The sequence below is a fragment of the Heteronotia binoei genome, chromosome 18 (genome assembly GCF_032191835.1).
Source record: "Heteronotia binoei isolate CCM8104 ecotype False Entrance Well chromosome 18, APGP_CSIRO_Hbin_v1, whole genome shotgun sequence".
NCBI classification, from domain to species: Eukaryota; Metazoa; Chordata; class Lepidosauria; order Squamata; family Gekkonidae; genus Heteronotia; species Heteronotia binoei.
The window spans coordinates 8136012-8143442 of record NC_083240.1 but is presented as its reverse complement, the minus strand read 5'-3'; positions in this window follow the sequence as shown (position 1 = coordinate 8143442).

The following is a 7431-nucleotide window of genomic DNA, read 5'->3' as shown; positions in this document are numbered from 1 at the left end:
CTGCGACCTTAGACAGGTGCAACTCATTTTAGGATTGCATTGCAAGGATGCATTCCTGTACGCGCTTATTTGGAAGTTAAGCCCACTGGCCTCCATTGGGCTTACTTGTAAAGGGGGTGGGGGGTGGGGAATGCATAGAATCTGGCTGGGGCAAGACGTTAGAATAAGATGAATGCCCTGTTTTGTGGATTCCTGTGCCTAATGCCCTGAGATAGGGGGACGAGTAGCTTTCACCACCCTCCCCCAAAAGCTCTCCATTCATTTGTATCAGTTTTGCAAACTGCATTGTTAACTCAGTGGAGGACCCCTGGGGCAAATTAGTGCCTACTGACAGAAGGAGCAAAAACATATATTGTATTAGTATTCAAAGCAATAAAAGGGGAGGCATGAATTAAGGGTCAGTGGCAGCGAAAGAAGGGGGGGGATGCAAGATTTTGACAAAGGGGACGAATGTCAGAGGTTACTAGTCACGGGAAAATGTGTGTTTTATTTCTGCAGCATTCCCCTGTTTGTGATTTGGTGTTATGGAGAGGTAGAGCACCTGTTTTGCAGACAGAAGGTCCCTGAAAGGGATCTCGGGTTAGATAGCCAGGCAGCGGAAGGCCTTCTCAGACCAAAACCATGGAGAGCTGCTGTCGGCTTACTTTATTTAATTCATCCGAAACCTGCATTTATCCTCAGTGGCGACCCAAAGCAGCTTACATCCTTCCCCTCTCCTACATATTATGCTCACAACAGTCCTGTGAGATAGGTTAGGCTGAAAGCGTGACTGGCTAAAGGTCACCCAGCGAGCTTCCATGGTATGAGTGGGGATTCGAACCCAGATCTCCCAGATTTTTTGTTGTTCACAGTAGAGTTTGTTGTTGCACAGTCGAGTCCCAACTCTTTGCGATCCTATGGACAAAGTCACGCCAGGCCCTCCTGTCTTCCACCATCCTCTGAAGTCTGCTCAAATTCATGTTAGTTATATCAGTAACGCTGTCCAGCCATCTCTTGCCGTCTCCTTCTTCTTTTGCCTTCTGTCTTCCCCAGCATCAGGATCTTCTCCAGGGAGTGCTGCCTTCTCATTTGGTGGCCAAAGCATTTGAGCTTCAGCACCTGACCTTCCAGGGAACAGTCAGGGTTGATCTCCCAGATACTAGTCCTTTATTCTTAACCATTACACTGCACAGCTCTTTAGTAGACAACACTGATTCAAGTAGGCTAATGGTCTGACTCAGGCAAGCTGTGTGTGTGAAGACTGTTTGGGTTCTAAGTAATCGGTGTAAAAGGGAGAGTTGGGCCCAGGGTCGGTGCGTGGGAGTAGGCAAAGTATGCAGTCGCCTAGGGCGCCACCTGGCCTAGGGGGCACCACTGGGCGCCCCCTCCCTGACGCATGACTCTGGCTCCTGACCGCTGTCCCCTTGTCCTCTCCCATCACCAAGCTGCCCTCAACAAAGCCAAGCCACCCCCTCCCCCGGATGTGTGACTTGGCCTCCCACCTCATCCTATCCTGCCACCCTCCTTCCTGGCTTGGCCGGCAAGCACTGATTCTCACAATTTTTTATATCACATTTTAAAAAAAAAAAAATTAAAAATCAGTAAATTAAAAATGAAAAGTTTCAAGTTTGGTGCTCTTCAGTTTCCCTATATTTTTAATAAGGGGGGGGGCGCTAGTGGGTGATTCGCCTAGAGCGCCAGAAAGCCTAGCACCGGCCCTGGTTGGGCCCATGTCTGAACTGGGGACTTGCATGCTAGACCTCAGGGGGCAGCAAGCAGCTGCAGAGAGCAGCGAATGCATCACCTTCCAAGAAGACACATCCGGAAGTCTTGGTTCTGATGATTAGCAACTGCGGCCCAGTTCTGCAGAAGATGTGATGTCACTCCCATTTCCACAGTGCAGGCCAGCTCTTTGCACCTCTAGTAGCACAGCAGAAACCTTGGGAAGCCACTCCTAGCGTGCGGCCACATCTCACATTAAAAGCGGGTATGTAGCGCTCAAATTTGAACCGCTGAATATTGACTCGATGCAGGGCTGTTCAGACGAGCATCCAAGAATGCGACTCGTTCTGTTGTTGAGAGATCACACATCCAAAACTATCACGCTCTTTTCTTGGAGCATGCGTGATCAGATGTTGATTTCTGGGAGGGGGGGGTCCACTGAACATGCGCCCAACTGTTTGGAGGTGGGAAATCAAACAATGCTTCAGAGGCAGGGGGGAAGGGGGAAAATTTCTGGAATTAACATTGCGGTTTCAAACCAGGGAACTGCCAGGAATTAATTTCCTAGAAATTGGCAGTGACAATGATATCTGGAAATCCTCCACATTGAAAAAAAAAAGATTTTTTTCCTTTTCTGAAGAGTGGGATAATGTCCCCCCCCCCCCTCCGATCCTGTGTTGATTGGAGAAGCAGAAGCGTCACCTCAGATTCCCGGATGATCTGGCAATGCGCATGTCTGCTGCAGCTTTTTTTTTTTTTTTTTAAGTGGGAGGGACGGTAAACATTCCAAGGGGCAGTATTGTGCGTGAGCTGTCCAAACAGGAAAAAGCCGATTTTGTGCCGCTGTTTTGAAAAAGGGCCGGACTTTCTGTGCTGTCAAATTACTGTGGCACTAATCCGCCGCAAGTCAGAATGACCCTGGATGACGCTCGATTGCCAGATGTGGATGTCTGAACGAACACATTTAATCCGTCAGCGAGACGGAGCTGTGTCGCCACTAATGGTACGTCTGGCTGCACCCCTAGGCTGTGATCACGCACACTAAAATAATGCACTTTCAATCCACTTTCAGTGCCCTTTCCAACTGGATTTTATGGTGTGAACTGATATTCAGCTGGAATGTGCATTAAAAGTGGATTGAAATTGTATTATTTAGCATGAGTGATCACAGCCCTACAGTACTATTCTGGGCTAGACAGACCACTGGTCTGACTCTGTAGCAGAGAACTTTATATGGCCATGACCAATAATTGTTGGCATGAGTCTCTCAAGACCAGCTTGTAGATCTTCAAGGCTCCAGTTCTCCAGAACATCTTTCTCTTGAACCTCAACCTTTCACCTCCTCATAAAGAAGAGTTCAATCCCCTTTTAAAACCATGTAAACGACTAGCTATCATGCAAAAGAGCATCCATCAACGGTGGCTCAGTGGTAGAGCATCTGCTTGGTAAGCAGAAGGTCCCAGGTTCAATCCCCGGCATCTCCAACTAAAAAGGGTCCAGGCAAGTAGGCGTGAAAAACATCAGCTTGAGACCCTGGAGAGCCGCTGCCAGTCTGAGTAGACAAGACTGACTTTGAGTCAGTCTGAAGGGTCTGAGTCAGTAGAAGGCAGCTTCATATGTTCGTTTGGGGTGGGACGGTGGCTCAGTGGTAGAGCATCTGCTTGGTAAGCAGAAGGTCCCAGGTTCAATCCCTGGCATCTCCAAAAAAGGGTCCAGGCAAAAAGGTATGAAAAACCTCAGTTTGAGACCCTGGAGAGCCACTGCCAGTCTGAGTAGACAATACTGACTTTGATGGACCAAGGGTCTGATTCAGTATAAGGCAGCTTCATATGTTCATGTATGTATGTTCAATTGCATGGAAATCTCAGACATAGAATCTCAAGTCCAAGGGGACTATCAGTGGAACAGCCTTCCTTAGGAGGTGGTGGGCTCTTCTTCTTTGGAGGTTTTTAAAGCAGAGGCTAGATGGCCATCTGACAGCAATGCTGATTCCGTGAACTTAAGCAGCTCATGAAAAGGAGGGCAGGGGGAGGTACTTGTGAATTTCCTGCATTGTGCAGAGGATTGGAGTAGATGACCCTGGAGGTCCCTTCTAGCTCTATGATTCTGTTATTCTAATCTACCTCACAAGGTTGCTGTGGGGATGGGATAGAGGAGGGAAGGATGCTGTAAAGCAAATTTGGGTCTCCACTGGAGGAAAAAGTGGAGTATAAATGTAAGTAAATTAAATAAATAAATAAAAATAAGACAAGAAGAGCCTTGCTGAATCAGACCAGAGGTCCATCTACTCCAGCATCCTGTCTGACACAAAGGCCAACCAATTACTATGGAGGGACAACAGCAGGGCATAGAAGCCAAGCCTTCCCCCTGATGCTGCCTCCTGGCTCAGGATTCAGAGGATTAGTGCCTCTGAATATGGAGGCTCCCTTTAATCACCATGGCTGAGCTGAACCTTGAATTCTGTTGGATCAACATCTGCTTCCACCTTGGAGCTCTCCCTGGTGCTGAAGAGCCTATTTTTCTTAACTGTTCCCTGGATCTTGAGTTGCTTCCTGCTTCCTACTGCTGAATGGACCCTGCACCCTTCAAGCCAGGGTCAATACCATTTTATTTTATTTATTTTTGTTAATTTTTATTTCGCCCTTTCCCGCGAGCGGGCTCTGGGCGGATAACAACAAAGGTTAAAATAATTAAAACTACAAGCTAAAACCATAAAATACAATAAAACAAATAGCAAATATGTCACAGGTGGCGGTTTCCATTGGACGCATTCTATATATCAGTACAGCAGTAGGCCCAGAGATGGAATAATAAAGATAAGATAAGATAGCATCATGACAGGTAAGGGAGGCCAAGCAGATGGAAGTAAGGAGGATGTCCGCTGCCTCAACCGAAGGCCCAGTGGAATAGCTCTGTCTTGCAGGCCCTACAAAGTGGCATCAAATCAGGTAGGGCCTGGATCTCCACAGGGATTCCACCAGGCTGGGGCCAGGCAAGTTGAACATGTGTGTTCCCAGCTGGAATGTGCATCAGGAAACAATGTGTGCTATCCTATGAGCTATCAGAAGGGATTCTAAACTGCATTCACAGAGGGCCGAACTTGGTTAGTGATGGCACACTCAGCCTCCAGCCGAGAAAGGCCCAACTGGAACTGGGATCGTGTCCCAGGATTTCTCATCATCAGGGCAAGAGAACCTGGAAATGTTCCCATCTACTACCCAAACAGCACTAGCTGCTTGCCAAATATACATTTTTACAATATATACTTCAGTCTTGGGTGCCATTACTATGGTAAACATATGATCCCAACCTTGTGTTTGTTGGGATAATGAGAAATTTGGGGTAAAGATATTTACAGGGAAGAACTGGCGGGAGGGAAGAGTGCTTAATCCTTCCACAGTGAGTCAATTCTCTGCTGCAATTGCTCATCACGTAAGAAGTAAAAGGTAAAGGTAGTCCCCTGTGCACCGGTCGTTTCCGACTCTGGAGTGACGTTGCTTTCACAACGTTTTCACGGCAGACTTTTTTACGGGGTGGTTTGCCATTGCCTTCCCCAGTCATCTACTCTACACTTTCCCCCCAGCAATCTGGGTCCTCATTTTACCGACCTCGGACGGATGGAAGGCTGAGTCAAGCTGAGCCAGCTACCTGAAACCAGCTTCCGCTGAGATCGAACTCAGGTAGAAAGTATTTCTCTCCAAATGGACCTTCAAAAACAACCCGAGAAGGAGGAGAATTAGAGGATCAGAGAATCAGTGAGTAGCAGAAGGTATGTGCCCTGTACAAATGACTCCCCAAGCCCCACATTAGCAAAACGGGGGATGCATATGAACATAAAAAGTAGACTATTGGACCACCTAGTTCAGATACAAATTGCCTACTTCCAGGAGATGGGATATATATGATGGACACCATCAAGCACTTCAAAGATTAGTGATGGTCGCAGCCAACTTAATGTCAACCCTGGGGAGTTTTCAAGGCAAGAGACGTTCAGAGGTAGCTTGCCATCTCCTGCCTCTGCATAGCAACCCTCAGCTTTTTTGGTGGTCTCCCATCCACGTACTAATCAGGGCAGACCTTGCTGAGCTCCTGAGATCTTAAGAGGCTAGGCTAGCCTGGCTATGCTATCCAAGTCAGGGCCATCATGGATTATCCAACTCTTATTAAAACCAGCATAGTTTAATGGCTAAGAGCCCCATGGCGCAGAGTGGTAAGGCTGCAGTACAGCAGTCAGAGCCCTCTGCTCACAACCTGAGTTTGATCCCAGCAGAAGCTGGTTCAGGTAGCCAACTCCAGGTTGACTCAGCCTTCCATCCTTCTGAAGTCAGTCAAATGAGTACTCAGCTTGCTGGGGGGAAAGCGTAGATGACTGGGGAAGGCAATAGCAAACCACCCCGTAAAAAGTCTGCCGTGAAAATGTTGTGAAGGCAACGTCACCCCAGAGTCGAAAACGACTGGTGCTTGCACAGGGGACTACCTTTACTTTTTAGTTTAATGGTTATCATACTCTCTCACAAATTGCACAGAGAGCCTTTGCTTGAAGTGAAGAAATAAATACTGGTGGGTTTATTTATTTAAAGAAACATAACTTATAAGTGTAGTGGAAAGAAAGAGTGACTATTTATTCTAGCTAATTATGGATGGCTTTTGGATTGTAGTAGGCCATCTGCTTGGTTCAGATCAGGAGAGGTACCATGCTGTTCCTCCTGATGCATGCAGGGAAGAAGAAGGAAAAGGAGGAGAACAAAGAAGAAGGAAGTTCCCTGAGGTTACATTCTACTGGTTAGAGAGGGAGAGTGAAAGCAGAGCAGACAGGAAGGAGACTGATATTGTCCTAGCTATCTAGCTTGCTCTATGGTACTTGTAGTCTTGGAGGACTGAGCAAGAGACATGGCCAGTCTGTTCTTCTAACAGTATCTCTTCAAGATCTCGGGCAGATAGGCCTTTCCTGACGACTGTTCCCTTAGACCATTTAACAGGAGATGCTGGTTATCCTCTAACTAGAAAGACTATTGTTTATTATATTTTCGATCTCACCCCTTCAACGAGCTCATGGTGGTATACATGGTTCTTCCACTTTGTATTTTACTCTCTAAGCAACCTGATGAAGTAGGGATAGGAAGATGAGCTGGGATTGGTTCAAGTGATGGTGACTGGTCGAAAGTCACCCTAACTCATGGCTAAGCAGGATTTGAACCTGCTTCACACCAGTGTTGCCTTTGACACTGTAACCATGGCACCACACAAGCTTACTTAGGGTCTGGCATGCAAACCATGTGCTCCATTGCTGAACCGCACAGCCCCCCCGAAAGAGGCACTGGGAAATGTTGTTTTGTCCTTACGCATGAAGAAGATACTGGATTTATACCGCGCCCTCCACCCCGAATCTCAGAGTGGCTCACAATCTCCTTTACCTTCCTCCTCCACAATAGACATCTTGTGAGGTAGGTGAGGCTGAGGGAGCTCTCACAGAAACTGCCCTTTCAAGGACAACTCTGTGAGAGCTATGGCTGACCCAAGGCCACTGCAGCAACTGCGAGTGGAGGAGTGGGGAATCAAACCCGGTTCTCCCAGATTAGAGTCCACAGGGGTGGCCAATCTGTGGCTCAGGAGCCACATGTGGTTCTTTCACACATATTGTGTGGCTCTTGAAGCTCCCACTGTCCAAGTTGGGGAATGCATTTCTCTCTTTAAATCACTTCTCCAAGCTAAGCCAGTTGGCGGCTTGGA